The sequence below is a fragment of the Stomoxys calcitrans genome, chromosome 1 (genome assembly GCF_963082655.1).
Source record: "Stomoxys calcitrans chromosome 1, idStoCalc2.1, whole genome shotgun sequence".
Lineage (NCBI taxonomy): Eukaryota > Metazoa > Arthropoda > Insecta > Diptera > Muscidae > Stomoxys > Stomoxys calcitrans.
The window spans coordinates 200,887,205-200,910,042 of NC_081552.1; the positions used below are offsets into that span (position 1 = coordinate 200,887,205).

Sequence of the window (22,838 nt, forward strand, 5' to 3'; positions counted from 1 at the left end):
GATCAAAATGCAAGCGGTTCTTGCTAAATTTAGATTAGCATATGTAATTGAGAGAAAAAAAATGAACATGATCTCCGGTTGGAATAATGGCCCAAGAAAATGACAGCTGCTGCTATTGTGTTTTTGTTTCTTTTGGTGTTTTCGACAACTATCAATTGCTTGCATACACACATCGATCCGATATGATATCCGGTATAATTTCTAATCACATCTCTTTTTGTGTGGTCGGTCAATGAGTTGCAGCTAACAGTGGGGTTTATCTCGTTCTATTTTTGTCGTGATTTTATAACATTTGCAGTACGTATGCACTTTTAATTGTTTGGCTTTTTATGGGCTTTTTCGGAACGCTTTTTTCCATCACCACCGCCATAACCACCATCAACATTGCATTACATTTGCGGATATGTCATTTAATGTTAAATACCCTGCAAAACATAAGAGTTGGAGGTAAAAACAAAAAAAAAAACAAAACAAAAAAATCCCGAATCAGTGCACTGGCCATTGTGTTTTCATAAATGAATGAAAAGTGTCGCGTTGCTGTCTTAAGTCTTTCGTTTTAGGTATGACTAGAGCAGTGTGTTTGCTTGCAGTACTCGCAAATGAAACATTTTCAGCATTTATGTGCTATAATGGCTAATAACACATATTTTTGTTTGTTGCTCTTAGCTCTTAAAGCTCAAGCTCATAAGGTCTATTGCTGTTGTTGTCACAGTGCAGTTATTGTTGTTGCAATTGGTGTCTGCTGTCTGCGTTTCTGTTTCGTACCATACCGACCGACTGACATTATAATTTATTTATTTCTCTGTATTTTGTTGGCTATTAATTTTTTTTTTTCGTTTTTCATGAACCTGAATATCGATGACATTTAGGTTTTGTTGCTCGCAGTATATCATCTCGTTGTGTGAACATGCAATAAATTGCAGATCATCTGGATTAGAGTCGCATAAATTGAATTTTGTTAAACAAAATTCTCTTAAGAATTATTCGGATTAATTTCTAAAGCGATTATACAGCCATTAAAGATGATTATGGAGACATTAAATAATTGTTTAATTTTATTCAACTATGAAAGAAATATGTCTTCTTAATGCGCCACTTAAGAGTGCAGCAACGATGGTAAATTGAAATGTCATCCACCATGGGATGGGGGTATACTGACTGCATGGGGGTTTACTGACCTCGCTTAAGGAAAAGTTGCACGGCACTCTTTGAGTTGTACATGAGAAAGCTTTACGTATGACGGCGAAATGAACGGGGGAAATTGGTCTACTTGAGGAGGAAAGAATGTTCCGCATACACACAGGGAAAAATACCTGGATGCTTTGATGGAAAAGAAATTTGCAAAAATTCACTTTACAGGGCGCACCTCTGATTTCGTTGTCCTACTGACCGTTTCGCTGTTGCACAGTGTTACATGCGCGTTTATTGACGGCAACCCTCTGGCCTTTATTGCCAAATCGTCAGGTATTTCATATCCCCCCTCCGCTGTGGCCCAGCAACCAAACAATGCGAATCTTGCCAAACTCATAGAAGGCGTTAATCTCCTTTTTACACCCCAAGACTTTACCTAAACTTACTGCCGTGACTGTTATTGCCTTATTGACGTAACGATGTTCACACTCGACGTCCTAGCGTTAACACAACGCCATCCCATGCATTCTATTATTGCCGAGATCTCCGTCCGTACTGTATTATCAGGCAGTCGGAAAGAAATCTCATTCCCTTGGTTCACAAAGTATTGTATTTCGGATCGTCGTAAAATTCTAAGACGATTTAACGATGTCCGTGTGTCTGTCCGTCCGTCTGTTGTAATCACTCTAGAGCCTTCAAAAATTGAGATATTGAGCTGAAATTTGGCACAGATCGGACCATATTTGGATGAAGGGTCTGAAGACCATAAAAGATTTATTTATTACCCGATATCGCTGAAATTTACAACAGTGGGTTATTTTAAGCCTCCCGGCATCTGACCTCAATATGGTTCAGATCGGACTATATTTAGATATAGCTGCAATATAGACCGATCTGCCGATAGAGGGTCTAAAGTCCATAAAATATTTATTTTTAACCGATTTCGCTGAAATTTGGAATAGTGCGCAGTTTTAAGCCTATATAGACCGATTTTCCGATAAAGGGTCTAATGCCCATAAAAACTTTATTTTTCAACCGATTTTGCTGAAACAGTGAGTTATTTTTAGCCTCCTGATACCCGACCTAAATATGGTTCAGATCCGACTATATTTAGATATAGCTGCCATATAGACCGATCTCCCGATGAAGGGTCTGAAGACCATAAAGGATTTATTTATTAGTTATTTATTAGTATTTATTACAACAGTGAGTGGGTTAAGACCTCCCAACATCCGACCTAAATATGTTTCAGATTGGACTATATTTAGATATAGCTGCCATATAGACCGATCTCCCGATAGAGGGACCAAAGGCCATAAAAGCATTATTTTTTATCCGATTTCACTGAAATTTGGAATAGTGGCCAGTTTTTAGCCTCCCAACATTCGACCCATATATGATACAGATCGGGCTATATTTAGATATAGCTGCCATATAGACCGATCTGCCGATAAGGGGACTGAAGCCCATAAAAGCTTTATTTATAACCCGATTTCGCTGAAATTTGAAACAGTGAGTAGGTTAAGACCTCCCAACATCCGACATAAATATGTTTCAGATCGAAATATATTTAGATATAGCTGCCATATAGACCGATCTCCCGATAAAGGCTCTGAAGACCATAAAAGCTTTATTTATTACCCGATTTCGCTGAAATTTACAACAGTGGGTTATTTAAAGCCTCCCGATATCTGACCTAAATATGGTTCAGATCGGACTATATTTAGATATAGCTGCCATATAGACCGATCTCCCGATAGAGGGTCCAAAGGCCATAAAAGCATTATTTTTTATCCGATTTCGCTGAAATTTGGAATAGTGCGCAGTTTTAAGCCTCCCAACATTCGACCCAAATATGATACAGATCGAGCTATATTTATATATATCTATCATATAGACCGATCTGCCGTTAAAGGGTCTGAAGTCCATAAAAGCTTTATTTTTTAACCGATTTCGCTGAAATTTGAAACGGTGTGTTTTTCTGAGCCTCACGATATCCGACCTTAATATGGTACAGATCGGTTTATAATTGGATATATCTGCCAAAGAGACCGATCTGCCGATAAAGGGTCTAAAGTCCATAAAAGCTTTATTTTTAACCGATTTCGCTGAAATTTGGAATAGTGCGCAGTTTTAAGCCTCCCAACATTCGACCTAAATATTATACAGATCGAGCTATATTTAAATATAGCTGTCATATACACCGTTCTGCCGATAAATGGTCTGAAGTTCATAAAAGCTTTATTTTTTAACCGATTTCGCTCAGATTTAAAGCCTCACGATATCCGACCTTAATATGGTACAGATAGGTTTATAATTGGATATATCTGCCAAAGAGACCAATATTTTGTTCTACAAAATTGAATAGTGACACATATATTAGCCCACTCAATGTCAGTGCCGAATTTGGGTGCATAAGTTATCCAATTTTCACCGGATTGTGACGAAATGGGATTTACATATATACCCGAGGTGGTGGGTATCCAAAGTTCGGCCCGGCCGAACTTAATGCCTTTTTACTTGTTGAGTTTGGTTTGAATCGATCAATGGTCTGATATGCTCGCAGCTCCCATAAAAGTCGATATTCCGATTTGACTTCCTGAGGCCACAGAAGGCTATTTTTAAATTTTAAATAGCGGTTAATCCCCTTTTAGACCTGTGTTTTTCACATATGTATATACAACGCGCATGTGTTAAAACCAAAAAAATCTATTTCTGTGGAAAAATGAGCTTAAAAAGAAATATGATGTATAACAAAAAAAAAAAAAAACTTTAAATGTAACACATTTTTCATTTGAAATGACTTGATTTTTGTTGGTCAAAAAACCAAATCAATAACACCGACATCTGATGCACTTGTATACAAACTGTTGTTCTGCCGTTCATGTTCACATAAATGTTAAGGTCTTTGTTTTGTTAAGCAGAATTTTAAAAATATTCCAAAATTTAGAGCACAAGAGCGTTGGTTTTTGCCTTTGGCGAGTTATAAATAAATGTCCGAGCAGTTAAATTATTTGAAGCATTTTTTTGCCAATACAATTAGGATGAAATTCTGAGTCTCAGTGTGTAATGAAAAATGTGCAAATGTCAACAGCAAAGGCTAATTAACCCACTCAGGGTGCTTTGATGTATAATTGGTCAACTGCGTAACTGAAGAAGTACGGTCCAATGATGCTACCAGCCCATAAACCGCACCAAACTGTGACTTTTCTGGATGCGTAGTAGTATCTATTGCAATGCTTCTGGTTGATCTTCACTCCAAGATCGAAAATTCTGCTTATTTATGTGCCCATTGAGCCAAAAATGAGTTTCGTCCATACAATGGAAGAAACGCACTATGAACTTTCATAACAGAGCACGCATTTTGATAATAAAACTCAATAATGTGCGTTGTTCGTTTGTAAGACGATTCATGGTTAAATTATAGACCAAACTGAAGATGTTAGACAGTGAAACAAAACACGAAACGTGCGTGAGCTGTTTAGACCAGTGCTGGCACAAAGATAATAGCTAAAAAATCACCCTTAATATTCTTGATCGTCCTAAAAATCTAAGAGGGTCTATTTATGTCCCTCTATCTGTATGTCTCTCTGTTAAAATCACGCTACATGCTTTAAAAATGTAGATAATTAGTAGGCAGGTTCAGTTCGAAGATGGGTTATATCGGACTATATCTTGATATAGCCCCCATGTAGACCAATCTTTCGAGTTAAGGTTTTAGGCCCATTAAGGCCACATTTCTTATCAAAAATCGCTTAATTTTGACACAATGTTTAGCGTTAAGCTCCTCAACTTTTGTACTGAGTATGTTCAAGATCGGGCTATATTTGGATTTTGGGTCTTGGGCCCATAAGACAGTATTTATTACCCGATTTTGCTGAAATTTGCCACAAGGATCTATGTGAGGATTTCCGACATCCGTTCGCTATATGGATCGGAACGGTCTATATTTCGATATAGCTTTCGACATATACCGATCTCCCGATTTAGGGTCTTGGGCCCATAAGGAAGCATTTATTACCCGACTTTGCTAAAATTTGCCACAAGGATCTATGTGAGGCTTTCCGACAACCGTTCGCTATATGGATCAGAACAGTCTATATTTCGATATAGCTGCCACATATACCAATCTTCTGATTTGAGGTATTGGGCCCCTAAAAAGAAGCATTTATCACCCGATTTCGTTAAATTTTGGCACAGTGAGCCGTGTTTAGCCCTTTGACAACCGCGTTCAATATGCCCCCATCGCACAGTGGGAGAAAATCGAAAAAACGACAAAGGGAATAAGGTGAATATTCTTTTTTGACCAAAAAATTCAAAAATTACACTTTTTCCACATTTTTTGACTTTTAAACCGTATAACTTTTAACTGAATAATCAGATGTGGACAATTGTTGCGGCAAAATCGTTGTAAATTTTATCACGAATCCAAATCATGTAAAAAAATTAAAATCGAACCACAAATGTCTTCGCAAATTTCAAAATACGAAGCCAATCTCAGCCAAAATATCAACAAATAAAAATTAAAACTCGTATATCCCCGAAACCAGTGGAGATATTCTTTACCTCAAGCGGATTTTTTTGTGGGGATTTTTGAGCACCATCCAGCAAAAATTTTGAAAATCCGACCACAAATGAAGATTTGGCAGCCCGAACAGTTTTTCGAAATGCCGTGATGATAAAGTAGGGGCCTGCCAAGAGGCGTCCGGACCACCTTTCATTTGAGTCCCATTTTGTCCCGATCGGTCCATTTTGATTTTTCACATTACTTTTGGGGCGGTTTTGGGCTTGGGATGGCTCTCTAGGTACCTGGACTTAATTTTAAATATCATATTCATACTCTACTCTCAAATAACTTTCATTGGAGTCCTATATTGTCCCGATCGGTTCACTTTTTATTTTGGACACTACTTTTGGGCGGCTTTGGCCCTGGGGCGGCCTCCTAGATACTTGGACCCAATTTTTAATACCATATTCGTATTTAACTCTCAAATACCTTTCATTTGTCCCATATTGTCCCAATCTGTAAAAATGTCCTGCTGGGGGCCTTTTGGGGGTACCATAAGGTGGCATACAAAAGTTTGCTTAAGTCGGTGCACCCATCTTCGAGATCTGGTGTTTTTGAAAATTGGGGTAAGGGGGACAGCTGGAACTTGAACAGTGAATTGTATTTAAAAGACCACTCGATGGCCGTGCAGAGTTTGATCCAAATCGGACCATAATTAAATATAGCTGCAATGGATTCATAAATGATGCATTTTCTTCGATTTATGACGAAATGGCATTCAACCCGACATCAAAGAAAACTTCTGATTTCAAATTAGTTAAAGATCGAGTCCAAATTATTCAATACAGCATACTCAATAACCTAAAAAACATCCATACTCATAAAAGGTTAAAAATAAAAAAACCATAAACATCCGCTCAATGTCTTAAGACTTGCTTGTGGCAGCCAAGCTATGGCTAAAGGATGACTTACAGACAATTTTGCGAATCTATTGACTATGGGTCAGTAGGGGAGAAACCTATAGAGCTCAAATGTTTTGCGATTACCATATATGAAGTCTAAGTCCCAATGTCCTCAGTGTTTGGTCTGTGATGTTGATCTATAAACCGGATAATTGCCTTTACAGAAAACTGCAGCAACAACAACAACAACCAAAACATTAATACAAGATTCGTGAACTGAAAGCAAACAAAATAAAATAAATAAATAAATGAAGATCACTTGCATTGCTCGCCAGTTCTACTAACATGGGCAACCATCTGTATTAGCCTGCCAGCTAGGCAGTTAGCATACATTTGATGCGGCAAGAAGAGGCAACAACAGCGGGATTTCTTCTGCACGTAGTTACAAAATGTACAGTGGGTGCGAAAAGGAAGTATACGGTTGAATGGAATGAATTTGCCTTTTAATTTGGGTTCGATTCCCGCCAGAAGCCTTGATGTGTCGCTACTGTGGTATCACAATGGGCTTAAAATTGTCTAAGTGAGTCTGTAAAGGAATGCCACTCTTACCTAACCTTATTGTTGTAACAGTGAGTTTTGTTGTTATATCTTTCTTCTGCTTGGTTCTGTTGTGTATCCAGATCCAGGAACTATGGGACTAAGGTGGGGTGTGTCCAGAGGGATCTGGGTCTGTGCCGCTTAATCTAGAGGTTCTTTCTAGTAGCGCTGCACCTCTCGCTTTAGATCATTAAGACCTTGAGGCTTCTGGGCGTTGGATACCACTTCGGTATTCCGATTTGGACCGTTGTTGAAAGTCATAACAAAACACTGCATGCTCAATTTTAGCCAAATCAGACAAAAATTACGGCTTCCAGGGGCTCAAGAAATCAAACCGGGAAATCGGTTTATATGGAAGCTATATCTAAATCTGAACCGATGTGGCCCATTTGCAATGCCCAATGATCCAATATTAAGTATCTGTGCAAAATTTCTAGCGGCTAGATTTACGGGTTCGACCACCATCGTGATTTCGACAGGCGGACCGACGGTCGGAGAGACAGACGTACATGGCTAGATCGACTCAGAACGTCGAAACGATCAAGAATACATACTTTATGGGGTCTTAGACGAACATTACGGGGTTTTACAAACGGAATAATGCACAAGACAAAAGCGAAGGGAGCCTGGCGGACCGACAAAGGAATTCCGAGAGGGCCTATTGCCTGGGAGGAATCCATGAATTACAAGAGGTTTTCACCCATAATCCTTAGACTTTTTGCTTGCAATCGCAGGACAGTGCTACATAATGAGCTCGTTTCTCTCCAACTTCTTCCCGTCACCACAAATCCTGATAAAGCCTCCGTGTCTTGCGCGACATCTTAGACCTAGAATTGCAATGTCGAGTCAGAAAGAGGTCCCTTCCTCAGATGGTAGAATTTAAGCCTCCGGTGAAAATTCGATACTACATTATTTGATATCCGAAGGGGGGACGGGCACTTCCCCCTTACCCCATTCAAAAACGCCAGATCTCGAAGGTAGGTGCACCGATTTCAGCGAAATTTCGTATGTCACCTTATGGTACCCCAAAAAAACGAAAAAATTTCGGGGTCAACTAACCTAGGGGAACGCCCCATCTCAAAACCCACCCGAACGGATATGTTTACCGACTGGGACAATATATGGGTATCAAATGAAAGGTATTTAAGAGTAGAGTACGAACATGGCACAAAAAGGTCGGGGGCTCCCCCACCCCCAAAAATACCACCCAACAGGACACTTTTACCGCTTTGGGCAATATGGGTATCAAATGAGAGGTATTTAGGAGTAGAGTATGTACTTGACACAAATATGTCACCTTAAGTGTCGGGACACTTTTATCGCTTTGGGCAATATGGGTATGAAATGAAATGTATTTAAAAGTAGAGTACAAATCTGACATAACATTTTATTCCTTGGAGCCTGAGGCACCTCCCCACCCCACAAAACCACCCAGCAGGACATATTTACCGATTGGGATTGTCACATGGATATCACATGAATGGTATTTTAAAGTATAGTAAAAAGCTGATATAAAAATGTATTCCTTGATGTATGAGAAAGGAATCTGATTTACACATTTAGGACAGAGTTTGTACCGGCCCACCCACCCAATACGCTTCAATAAGACGTGTAGTTCCAACGGGAAAATATGGGAATTAAGGGAAAGGTATCTACTGTCATGGAGTTCGAATCTAATGTTGATATAAGGAATCAAGTGTCAGGGTCACGTCCTGCCGTTCAACTGGACATGTAGATCTCGACATTAAAGGACTCAAATAAATTGTCTTTTGGGTCTTAGCGTCGGGGGGACCGACCCTCTTCTTCCAATAAAAACAACACTGTCATGTAAGATGACCGAGAATATATTGTATTCAAATGAAAGGACGTTTAAGAGGGCAATCGCCTACACAAAGAAAGGAATTAAAAATAATAAATAAAGGCTGCTCAGGATAGAATAGGATAGCAATAATGGGCCATTGGTAGGAGAGTACACTTTTTATCCTCAATTTGGGATAGACACTGGAGGACCCGTGGATCTTTAAAAATGTGGTATCCCCCCCAAGTGGTAGTTTTGAAATATGATTTTGAAAGTAGATAACCAACATAAAAAAAATAATTAGTGTGGACCTGAAAGGGGCCGTAGTCCTAAATATCTTGATAGCCACCTTCAAAATGCTTCACAATATAGGGCTTACACAAATGATGATATTATTTCAGAGTCCTCCCCTAAAATCCCTTTAAACTGGCCATGTTTGCCTACTATGGCAATAAGGAGCTCAAATAACAGGTATTTGATAGTGGAGGCCACCGTAGCGTAGAGGTTAGCATGTCCGTCTATGACGCCTCGGTTCGAATCCTGGCGAGAGCATCAGAAAAAATTTTCTGTGGTGATTTTCCCCTCCTAATGCTGGTGAGGTACTATGCCATGTAAAACTTCTCTCTAAAGAGGTGTCGCACTGCGGCACGCCATTCGTACTCGGCTATAAAAAGGAGGCCCTTTATAATTGAGCTTTAACTTGGATCAGACTGCACTCATTGATATGTGAGAAGTTTGCGCCTGTTCCTTAATGGAATGTTCATGAGCAAAATTTGCATTTTTGATAGTAGAAATCGAATTTGATATCCAATTTCGAGACCAAGTGTTTGGGGGCCGTCTCAAATAAAAGGAATTAAACAGGCAAGCACGATGCTGATATATTTTCAGGGCAAAGTGTGTGGGTGTCCTCCCCACCCTACTTACCTCTCAAACAGGACTTGTTGTGGATTATGGCAAAAAAAAAGTTCAAATCTGATATCCGTTTTATGACCAAGTGTTTCAAGGACGACTCATCTCATAAACTCCCCCTGAACCACACATATACCGACTATAGCAATATGTAGCTCAAAGATTTTTTTGAGAGTAGAGTATGAATCTGATATCCATTTTCGGGCCAAAGGATTTGCCTACCCCAAACCACCACCAAAACCAAGAGAATGAAGTAGATCTAACATCCAAACTTTAATGGCAGGACCCTCCCCTTATCTTAATTTCAAAAGCGCCAGGTCTCGGAGATGGATGGGGCGATTTACGCAAAATTTAGTACGTTTACAATAACCCAAAAACAGGGGCGGCCGCCTCACCTCCAAAACCCACCCTATGGAAATTTAAACCAATAATGGCCATATTAGGCTCAAATGAAAGGTATTTCAGACTAGAGCACGAAGGGATACCACCTCACCCCCAAAAACACCCTCATACCGAACATATTTATTGACCATAGCAATATAAGGCTCAAATGAAAGAAATTTGGGAGTAGAGCATCAATATGATGTCGACATTTTGGCCGTACTAGCACCCCAAACAGGACTTTTTTCCCGACCGTGCCATTATAGGGCTCAGATAAAATAACAGAGTGAAAGGAGGCACAGCGGAGCGGGCCCTGTCCAGCTAGTAGACGAATAAAGAAAGATCAAAACTTTGATTAAAAGACTGTGAGAAAAGCATAAGAAATTTTAGATGATGCGCTGAAGATGAAGGCGCTTCAAACCCATTTCTTAGAATCAAAATCATAGAATGACTGCCTTAAACTTTTGACACCCACTGTAATTGTTATTGTTTGTTTAGACCACAAAGGTATTCAAAAGATTCAAATGATGAGATACTTTGTCTATAGTTTTGGACTGATGTACTACTGCTGCCGTTGCTGCTGACTACCTGCATCTGCATCTATTGTATTTGCCATGGCATGTTCGAATTCCCAATTCAATAGTTGAGATGGTTGAGACGAGACTGTTCCAAGCTTAGTTTCCACTGAATGGAATGCAATTATTGCACAATTTAACTATACTCGCTGAAACTCTGGTGCCGATGATGATGATGATAATGGCTGCGGCTATAATAGACCATTGACAATAATTTGTTTGTGCCAGTCCAACTTCTGGGCATCTGGAGAAGATATGACTGATGGAGAGGACGGACCACTGTTTGTGCCAAAGATGATGGCATTATTATTACGTCACAATAAAACACATGCGTGTACCCATTTGCAAGTGATTGAGGAAAGGATACACAAGAAAAATGATTGAAAAAAAAAGATCCATGCCAATCAGTTAAACTACAATAAATTGAATGAAAGGAAAAAAACAAATGCTTGATAGTCTCTGGATCTCTCACTGTGTTTACTGATCACCATCGCTTGCATGATGGAAAACTTTGATTTAATCTTGCCATTTGAGGAACAAGACATTAACAACACTTCGCATAAAGTCGTACAACATGTCAACAATATCAATGCTCAGCCGGTGAAAGAAAACAGTTTAGATATACTGCTGCGAAACTCAATTTCGCCAAAGTATTTAGGCCGCATAATCATTTGGCAAGTGTTGCCAACTCCAAGCTTGGAAATATTTAATTAATATTGTATTTTTAATCATACAAATTACTTTGGTTTACTTTATTTGGATATGACAGAATATTTGTTTCACTAGCCGAACGTAAAATAGCGTTCCAAGCGCCTCGATCTTCTGCGCTCATTCTAAAATCTCTGACACTAAGTCTCGAGGTGTCTCCCACCCCTGGATCTTTCCATCGGGCTTTTGGTCTTCCCGGTTTGCGTTAATCACCGTGTTTGCCTTCAAAAGACTTCTTTGCCTTCGAAAGACTTCTTTGCCTTCAAAAGACTTTTTTGACTTCAACCATTCTGACATGACCTAGCCAACGCAGCCGTTGTATCTTGATATGTGTAACTATGCTATCGTCGTCATACAGCTCGTGGTTCATACGACGCCTATATTCTCCATTAACGCAAAATGGTCCATATATTTTACAAAGAATCTTTCTCTCAAACACTCCAAGCACTGCCTCGTCTGCTCTCACAAGTACCCATGCCTCGGAACGGGTAGTATCAGTATCTTGTATAGTGTAATCTTCGTCTGTCGAGAAATGGCCTTGTTTCTAAACTGCTTACTAAGTCCAAAGTAGCATCTGTTTGCCAGTATTCGCTTTATCTCCAAACTGGTGTCATTCGTTCAAGTTACGGCGGACCCACGAGGTAGATAATGTTAGTGACTATCTCAAAGTTGTGGTTTACAACTTTCTCCATTTTCTTTATCTGCTTGGTTGTACAAGGCGTTTTGTTAGTTGCAACCATCCATTTCGTCTTTTCTCCATTTACTGCCAGGCCCATTTTTACTGACTCTTTTCGATTCTCTCGAAGGCAGCAGTTACTACTTCCAGTGACCGACTATGATGTTGATTTCGTCGGCATAGGCGAGTAGCATGTGTTCTCTTGTGATTAGTGTGCCATATCTATTCACATCTGCATCTCGTACAATCTTCTCCAGCAGGATATTAAACAGATCACACGATAGGCTGTCTCTTTGTCATTTGGTATTAAATGGTTTGGAGAGATTCTTTTCTATTCTTATTGAGGAACGCGTGTCATCCTGCAGAGTCTTATTAATTTTGCAGGCATACCAAACTCAGACATGGCTGGAAATGCTTTTGAACGTATAGGGCTGTCGAACGCGGCTTTATAGCCAACAAAGAGATGGTATGTGTTGATTTGTCCTTCTCGGGTCTTTTCCAGGATTTGGCGCAGTGTGAATATCTGGTCCAGGTTGGATTTACCAGGTCTAAAGCCACATTGAAAGGGCCAAATTATCTCATTGACTTTAGGTTTTAATCTTTCACACAGTACGCTCGAGAGTATCTTGTATGCGATGAGGGAGGAGACTTATTCCTCTGTAGTTGCCACATTCCGTTACCTTTCGAGTCTCCATCGGATATGTGTTCTTCTAGCCAGATTGCGCAGATAAGCTGATGCATACGCCTTATCAGCGTGTCGCCTCCGATCTTAAACAGTTCCACGGGTAACCCGTCGGCTCCTGCTGCCTTGTTGTTCATTAATCGTATCACTGCCACCTGGACCTCATTCTGACTAGGAGGATTGGTTCTGCGGTATCCTCTTCGCCGCCAACGTCGGACACTAGCAGTTGTTGCCTCCGTTATCAGCGTGCCGCCTCCGGTCTTAAATAGTTCAGCGGGTAACCCGTCGGCTCCTGCTGCCTTGTTGTTCTTTAATCGTATCACTGCTACCTGGACCTCATTCTGACTAGGAGGATTGTTTCTGCGGTATCCTCTTCGCCGCCAACGTTGGACAATAGCAATTGGGTAATATGTTCGTTACATATCCTAAGCATGTTATCTGTGTCAGTTACCAGATTTCCTTCTGCGAACTTCTTCTAAGGCCTGCCTGCACCAAAGCCAACGGTTTGATGTTTAATTATTTGGAAAAATTCTGGACTTCATTCTGACTATATGTACATCTCAATTCGCTCACACTCACGCATTTCCATTTACTTTTTCTTTCTGCAGAATAGACGTTTCTCCTCTCTCTCCTTTTCTCCCGATACCACTCCTTCATCTGGCGCGTTCCCACATTGCATCTACATTGCTCTATATGCCGCATTCTTGGCTTCAGTAGCATCTCGACATTTTTGGGAGTACCATGGGTTTCTTGGAGGAGGCTTCCGGTACCCAATTACGGATATCGCGGCATTATCCATGGAGTGGGCAATGGTTAGCCACTGCGCCATTTTATCATAGGAACAAGGAGTGCTTTCTTCAGTTCAGCAGTTGGGTCAGTCGAGTGGAGTGGAGTGCCGTTGCCATCTGTTGTGTTTGCAGCTTTTCAATGTCCAGCTTTCGTGCAGTGTCAGATGGTACTTTCCTCGCCATGTTCAAACGGGTGCGAACCTTTGCTGCAACAAGGTAATGATCCGAATCTATATTCGCTCGACGGATCGATCGTACATCTAACACGCTGGATGAATGCCTTCCATCTATCACAACGTGATCAATTTGGTTCCTCGTGTTTTGATCGGGCGACAGCCATGTGGCTTTATGAATATTTTTATGTCGAAATCTGGTGCTACCAATTATCATGTGGTGCTACCACCTACATATTCGCTCAACGTATCGATCGTCCATCTAACATACTGGATGAATGCCTTCCATCTATCACAACGTGATCAATTTGGTTCCTCGTGTTTTGATTGGCTTTGTGAATATTTTTATGTTGAAATCTGGTGCTACCAACTACCATGTTTTTTGTCGCGGCAAAATCTATTAGCTTCAACCCATTACCGGAGGTTATCTCGTGGAGGCTAAACTTCCTATCTTCGCATTAAAATCTCCCAGAAAGATTTTAAAATCATGGGCGGGGCAGCGGTCATATTTTCTCTCTAGGCGCTCGTAGAAAATATCTTTGGTCTGCTCGTCTTTGTCTTCCGCACAAATAAGGCTGTTGATGTAGAAGAATTTGGCTTTTATGCGGATTGTGGCTAGCCCCTCATCCACTGGAGTAAACCTGCTGACAAGGTGTTTCAGTCTCCGACTAACCACAAATCCACAGCCATATTCATGCCTCGGGTTATGGCAGCTATAGTAAAGTTCGTCACCGTTTGGTGTTGTAGTAACGCCATTCCCAGTCCATCGCACTTTCTGTAAGGCAGTAATATCTGCCTTGTACTTCTCTAATACATCCGCCAGCGCGTATACTGCACCATCTTTATAAAGAGTGCGGACATTCCAGGTGCAGATCCGCAAATCATGGTTCTTTTTTCGTTTGCGTAGGTCGTCGGCGTGGGGGGGGGGTGGTGGTGGCGTATTTACTATTCCTTTGTTTCTCATAGTAGTTCTCTCCCGGGGGCGGGTTACTGGCCCTGCGCCCCAACCGCATGGGTTTTGTGGGATTGCATATTTATCCCTCGCTTGCTCCAAGATCCAACCCTCGCCTCCAGCCGCCCCTAACCTGGGAACAGACGCTGATGTTGGCCATTGGTTATTTGAAGACGCCAAAAACTCGCCTTGTCATCTCGAGTATCATTTGCACTCAGTATTTTATTAAGAGCCAGTGCCACCTGACTCTTCACTGAGACTCTCCTCTCGAAAATCACTGACTGCCGCGGCCTTATTTGCAGCTACTCCGCATAAAAACGGAGCTTTCCACCATCCGCAAACTGTGGACGCACCCAGTAGCTTTCAGCTAAGCTTCCCGTGGTAACGATGGACACCACACAAGTTGGTGCTCAAAGTTCCAACCTGTGTGGGGCTCATAGGTACCCCGTGTCGGGAATCATACAAAAAGTTTTACATATTTCCCAGACTTTGGGATATATGGTGGTGCATCATACCTATATGCACAACCAAAGTACAAAATGCTACTGGGCCCCACATACACCAAGTTAACAAACTTTCACAACTAAATCTTTAATTTTAAGGTTTAAAACCAAATAAAGGGTGATTTTTTTGAGGTTAGGATTTTCATGCATTAGTATTTGACAGATCACGTAGGATTTCAGACATGGTGTCAAAGAGAAAGATGCTCAGTATGCTTTGACATTTCATCATGAATAGACTTACTAACGAGCAACGCTTGCAAATCATTGAATTTTATTACCAAAATCAGTGTTCGGTTCGAAATGTGTTCATTCACCGTAACGTTGCGTCCAACAGCATCTTTGAAAAAATACGGTCCAATGATTCCACCAGCGTACAAACCACACCAAACAGTGCATTTTTCGGGATGCATGGGCAGTTCTTGAACGGCTTCTGGTTGCTCTTCACTCCAAATGCGGCAATTTTGCTTATTTACGTAGCCATTCAACCAGAAATGAGCCTCATCGCTGAACAAAATTTGTCAAAATTTGAACACATTTCGAACCGAACACTGATTTTGGTAATAAAATTCAATGATTTGCAAGCGTTGCTCGTTAGTAAGAAATGTCAAAGCATACTGAGCATCTTTCTCTTTGACACCATGTCTGAAATCCCACGTGATCTGTCAAATACTAATGCATGAAAATCCTAACCTCAAAAAAATCACCCTTTACATACTTTGATGCGAAAAAAATATTAATGTGAAGTGCTCTCAGTCACCTCACCACATTGAAGTGAAGAAATTAATAATGTGAGGTGACTAAAATTTAAAAATGTCAGTTAACTAAAATTTTTATTGTATGGTGACCCAAAGTTAAATTAAATGTTGATTATCACATTTATTATGAAATTTTTCCACTTCCTAGGCCCAGGCAAAAGACTTCTTTGCATAACTAATTTACAAAATTAAACTATGATGACCTCAGCTCAATTTGACACTTTTTCACCATGGCAACTCTGATGATGCTGTTTGTTGTTAAACAATTGAAAAATTATTTAATTATGTTACATCAACAAACCATTGCAAACAACAGGAAAACGGACAAATGTTTGTCTCGGTGGGTTGCTCACTTAGCGGACCGGTTGCCAGACATAATCAAATGAAATAATTTTCCGTATCGGAATAGGCTATTATTGGACGCCTATTCACATTGGCTTTTCCATAATAAGGCGTTTTAGAGATAACATCAACTATTATCGAAGCAATGGCCATGAAGTGTTAAATGCCGTGCCAATACATATTAGATTTGTGGTATCTCTGTGGATTAATAAGGATTTAATAATAAAATGGTTGCAATTTTGTCTAACAATCCAAATTAAATGTGAAAAATCTTTCCAGATATTTAAGTCAAATAACTGAGTGTTCTGAGTCGCTTCTACTTGGCAAGGCCCAGGCCATAATTGTTTCTTGTTTGGTATCAATTGTGCACACTTATCTTCAATACCAGTTAGAGGTAACTAGCCCAACCAGGCACGCCCTGCAGTGCCCTTTTCTACTATACACAGAACAAAACTGTTCTTATAAAGGGTGATTTTTAAAAGCCATTGAAAAATTAATAAAAAATATCATAAAATTTAAAAAAAAATGCATAAAATCTTTATTTGAATCCATAGTACGGTCCATATAATTAATGTTTGTAGATTATTTCATGCAAATGATGACCGTAACTGCACCTCAAATGGTCCATCCGCTTAGTCCAATTTTGACAGTTTTCAACATTTCAGCCGGTATCGCACGAATAAATGCTTTAATCTTGTCTCCCGATGCGTCAATTGAAGCGCAGCTTGTCTGTATAGACATGAGCTTTAACATAGCCCCACAAAAAATAGTCTAAAGGCGTTAAATCGGACGATCTAGGCGGCCAATTGACCAGTCCCGAAAGTGAAATAAAATATTCACTGAACTCGCCTTGTTGAAACCACATGTCATGCATGTCAAGCTCTTGCATTTTGGCCAAAAAACAGTTGGATATCAACTCACGGTAGCGCTCACCATTCACACTTAGGTTACGATTCGCATCATCTTTGAAGAAGTACGGTCCAATGACGCCACTAGCCCAAAAACAGCACCACACTGTGACTTTTTATACCCTCCACCATAGGATGGGGGGTATACTAATTTCGTCATTCTGTTTGTAACTACTCGAAATATTCGTCTGAGACCCTATAAAGTATATATATTCTTGATCGTCGCGACATTTTATGTCGATCTAGCCATGTCCGTCCGTCCGTCCGTCCGTCTGTCGAAAGCACGCTAACTTCCGAAGGAGTAAAGCTAGCCGCTTGAAATTTTGCACAAATACTTCTTATTAGTGTAGGTCGGTTGGTATTGTAAATGGGCCATATCGGTCCATGTTTTGATATAGCTGCCATATAAACCGATCTTGGGTCTTGACTTCTTGAGCCTCTAGAGTGCACAATTCTTATCCGATTGGAATGAAATTTTGCATGACGTGTTTTGTTATGATATCCAAAAACTGTGCCAAGTATGGTTCGAATCGGTCCATAACCTGATATAGCTGCCATATAAACCGATCTTGGGTCTTGACTTCTTGAGAACACCACATGCAAAATTTCAGCCAAATCGGACAAAAATCTCGGCTTGTAAGGGCTCAAGAAGTCAAATCGGGACAAAAATTACGGCTTGTAAGGGTTCAAGAAGTCAAATCGGGAGATTGGTTTATATAGAAGCTATATCAGGTTATAGATCGATTTGGACCGCACCCGGCACAGTTGTTGGAAGTCATAACAGAACACTACATGCAAAATTTCAGCCAAATCGGACAAAAATTGCGGATTCCAGTGGCTCAAGAAATCAAATCGGGAGATCGGTTTATATGGAAGCTCAATCTAAATCTGAACCGATATGGTCCATTTGCAATCCCCAACGACCTACATCAATATTAAATATCTGTTCAAAAGTTGAAGCGGCAAGCTTTACGCATTCGACCGCTATCGTGATTTCGACAGACGGACGGACGGATATGGCTAAATCGACTCAGAACGACGAGACGATCCAGAATTTATATACTTTATGGGGTCTTAGACGAATATTTCGAGGTTTTACAAACGGAGTAGTATACCCCCTATACTATGGTGGTGGGTATAAAAATGAAATCGTTGTTTGTTTCTTTGTCTGTCTGGTAGAGTTTTAACCCCCAGTGAAAATAGGGTACTAAATTTTTTGATATCCGAAGGGGAGCTGACCCTCCCCCTTACCCCAATTTTCAAAAACGCCAGATCTCGGAGATGGGATTTAACGGAAATTTTGTATGCCACCTTATGGTACCCCAAAAACACGAAATCGGTATAGAATTTTGGGGTCGAAAAACCTGGGGGGATGCCCCATCTTAAAACCCACCCGAACGGACATGTTTACAGATACGGACAATATCGGTTTCTAATGAAAGGTATTTACGGGTAGAGTACGAACTTGGTATTCAAATGTCACCCTAAGTGTTCGGGGGGTCCCCTACCCCAAAACAAAAATCTCCCAATAGGACACTTTCAACGCTTTGGGCAGGTATTTAAAGGTAGATTATAAATCTGACATGGGTGTACCGATTTAAGCGAAATTTTGTACTACCCCAAAAGCACGAAACTGGTATAGAATTTTGGGGTCGAATAACCTGGGGGACGCCCCATCTCAAAACCCACCCGAATGGACATGTTTACCGACTGGGACAATATGGGTTCCTAATGAAAGGTATTTAAGGGTAGAGTACGAACTTGGTATACAAATATCACCCAAAGTGTTCGGGGGGTCCCCTACTCCAAAAAAAAATTCCCAATAGGACACTTTCACCGCTTTGGGCAATATGGGTATCAAATGAAAGGTATTTAGAAGTAGAGTACAAATCTGCCATAAAAATGTATTTCTTGGCGAGGGACTTCCACATCCCCCAAAACCTCCCAGCAGTGCATATTTACGAATTGGGACGATATGGATATCAAATGAAATGTATTTAAAAATATAGTAAGAAACTGATATAAAAATTTTTAGCCTGCTTGTCGATGTCGAAAGGTTGTTTTTCGTTCGTCTGGGGTTCTTTTTCTTATCTATATTCGTCTATATGCATGGTTTTTAGTATTTATTTTGATGAGTTATTAGCTCTTTGATGAATCTGTTTATACATCGAAATTCTTCCCTTTTTGCTCGAATTACAGTTTAAACAAACTCTTAAGCTACGCGACAAATTCGTTTCGTTATAGACAAACAGGCTATTGTTCTTGGTATCTGAGGCACCACCCCGGCCCCGAGGGCTTATTTACCAATTTGGACAATATGGATACCAAATCAAAGGTATTTGGAAGGAAGAACACACATTTGTTTTAAGAATTTGGTCCAAGGTGTCTATGGGGCCTCCCTTAACTTAAAAACCCCTAAATAGGACATGAATGTGCAACGTCACAGAATGGGTATCAAATGAAAGTTCTTTGGAAGTTGGCTACGAATCTGGTATACACATTTGGTAGAGTCATGGGACCATCCCACCCACTAAATACCCTTCAATAGGACGCATAGTTTGATTGGGATAAAATGGGAATTATAAAAAAGGACTATGACACTAGAGTTCGAATCTAATGTTTGTATGTATGTTCCGTACGGCTGAACCGATTTTATTTTTTTTTTTACAGACGATGCTTTATGGGCCCGTGGTGAAAATTGGGTACTTAATTTTTTGATATCTGAAAGGGGAACGGACCCTCCCCCTTACCCTAATTTTCAGAAATGCCAGATCTCGGAGATGGGAGGTGCGGTTTTTAAAATGAAATGTTGTGTCCTCTCTTATATTAACCAAAAACCAAAAATTTGGTATCCAAATTTCGGATGGGGTACCTAGGGGGCCACCCAGCCCCCCAAACCTACCAAATATATATATTGTCCAATCACGACAATTTGGGACTTAAATGAAAGGTATTTGCGAGTAGAACACGTATCTGATATCCAATTGTGGTACCAAGTGTTTTTGGGACCATCTCAACCCCCCAAAACACCCCTAAATCGGGCAGTTTTTCCGACCATTGCAATATGGGACTCAAATGAAAGGTATTTGCGAATAGAATACGAATCTGATATCCAAATGTGGGACAAAGTTTCTGGGGGTCCTTCCCGTCCCCAAAACATTTGCAATCAGGGCTTATTTACTGATCATTGGCAATATGGGGCTTGAATAAAAGGTATTTGAGTATATATATACGAATCTGATATCGAAATGTGGGACCAAGTGTTTTGCCGGCCGCTCCTCCCCAAAAACACTACCTCAAGAGGACAAATTTACGACCATAGCAGTGTGGGTCTCAAATGAAAGGTCTTTGGGAGTAAAGCACGAATCTGATATGAATATTTGGGAAAAAGTGTCTATGGGGAAACCCTACCCCCATAACACTACCCAAATAGGACGTATTTTTTGACCATTACAATATGGTCCTCAAATAAATGGTATTTTAGAGTAGAACACGAATCTGATATGTGTTGTCAGGGTCAAGTCACTGAGTGGCCGTCCCATCCCCCAAAACAGCCCCAAACCGAACATGTTTGCCGACTATGAAAATATGGGACTTAAAGAAAAGTTATTTGGGAATAGACCAGGAATCTGAAATCAACATTCGGGACCAAATGTCTAGGGGACGTCCCACCCTCTTAAAAATCCTCCTATATAGGAGGTATTTGCTAACCATGACCATTTTGTTCATAAATAAAGAGTGGAGCTCGATATTGATTGTTTTTACGGCCCATATCCTAAACCGGACATATTTACTGACTGAATTTTGAGACCAATGGCAATATGCTAAATGGTATTTCAAAGTATAGCATGATGCTGAGGTACCACTCCACTCCCCAAAACCCCCCTAAATCTGACATATTTACCAACCATGTCAATGTGGGGCTTAAATGAAAGGTATTGAGGAGTAGAGCACGAAATTGATACCCACTTTCGACTATCGCAATATGGGGCTCAAATAAAGGCATTTAGGAGTAGAACACGAATCTGATATCCAAATGTGGGGCCATGTATTTGGGCCCCACAAAGAGTACTAATTTACCGACCATGGCAATATGTGGCTCAAATGAAAGGTATTTGAGATTAGAAAACAAATTTGATGAACAATTTTGAGGCCAAGAGTTTGAGGGACGCCCATAAACTGCCCTTAAACCAATGACAATATGGGGTATAAATAAATGGTATTTGAGAGTAGAGTACGATGCGTATAATTTTTTCGGGATTAAGTGTGTGGGGGAACACCTCACCCCACAAAACACCCCTTCATTGGACGTATGTATTTAACGATCATACCAATATGGGGCTTAGATTAAAAGTATTTGGGAGCACGAAATATATACCCACTTTCGCGAGACCACACTGGGAGTCCACATCACCCCTTAAACAACTAAAATGTGTGTAATTGTCTTATGTGAACTAATAAAATACCAGCTTGCCTCTTTGGGGGCATTTTTGTCTACATTTGCCGTCTCTATTGTGCCATAAAATAATTATAAACTACAAGAGTTCTTAATTACTACTCACAAATTCAATCACGATTTATATCTCGCGAAAATCAATTTGGTACATATACAAATTTAGCCAGCATTTGTCCAATGTGACTTGCATTTTTAATTTATTCATAATGGTGTTTATGTCTACTAAAGTTTTTGTTTGTTTTTTACTTGGGAGATTAGCTATAAGGAACTCATGAAAATAGCATTGCATGTCAATGTGACCATGATTTTGTGCTTACCCATAGTTTTCTTTTTCCGATTGTTTTATGACTTCGTTGATTCATTCATGATGTTGTGGTGTGGTGTGGTGAATGGTATGATGGAATTTTGTGTACCAATCCATGTATAAGGTAGGTATGTGGCTGCTCGATTCATGTCACATTATATGCGACGGTTCCATCGACCTGCCTGCACTTGTTGGCAAATCACAATCTAATCACATAAACTTGTACCGCATATTAGCACACATTCATCGGTGGCTGATGTTGGTAATGAGGATTGACTTCTTCATCACCTGTTCAGTCCAATATACAAATTGATGTCTTACTCACAGGTGAGTGTCGATTAGCCACAGTGGGGAAGAAAATTGGCAATAAGTACACCAAAAAGCATGAGGAAAATAGATGCCAATTGACGAGTCAAGCATTTTTTACACCTACAAATAAAGGATATGAATAGTTAGACGGAATTTCCAAATAAAAATTCATTATAATTAGGTTTTATAATTTTTTTTTTTATTTTTTGTTTCGAATGTAATTTTGTTGGGGGCGGGATTTAGCCTGAGAAAGCTCTTGAAATCATTATAAAGTGATTTTCAAAACTTCTTTTCTTCGTTGCACCTTTTCTATCATTATCAGCAGAGGGTACTTATTGGCACACAGCGTGCCAATTCACCCTCTTCATTAAATGTCCCCCACTGTGCCACATTTAATTGGTTATTTTTTTGGTTAATGTCTTTTTCCCGGCAACTTTGAATAAATCCGCCTTTGATTTATCTGGTTTGAGGTTGTATTTGTC

The 22,838-nt window shown here is 40.1% G+C and overlaps 1 protein-coding gene across 1 annotated transcript in view; it reads right to left on the reverse strand.

Moving 5' to 3' along the window:
- Positions 1-22,470, reverse strand: part of LOC106093462 (mediator of RNA polymerase II transcription subunit 15) — an 87,417-nt gene extending 64,947 nt beyond the window's left edge. The window contains exon 1 of the mRNA XM_059360940.1: positions 22,061-22,470. The gene's annotated coding sequence lies outside the window, so the exon portion shown is untranslated. The remainder of the gene's footprint in view (positions 1-22,060) is intronic.
- Positions 22,471-22,838: the final 368 nt, after the last annotated feature.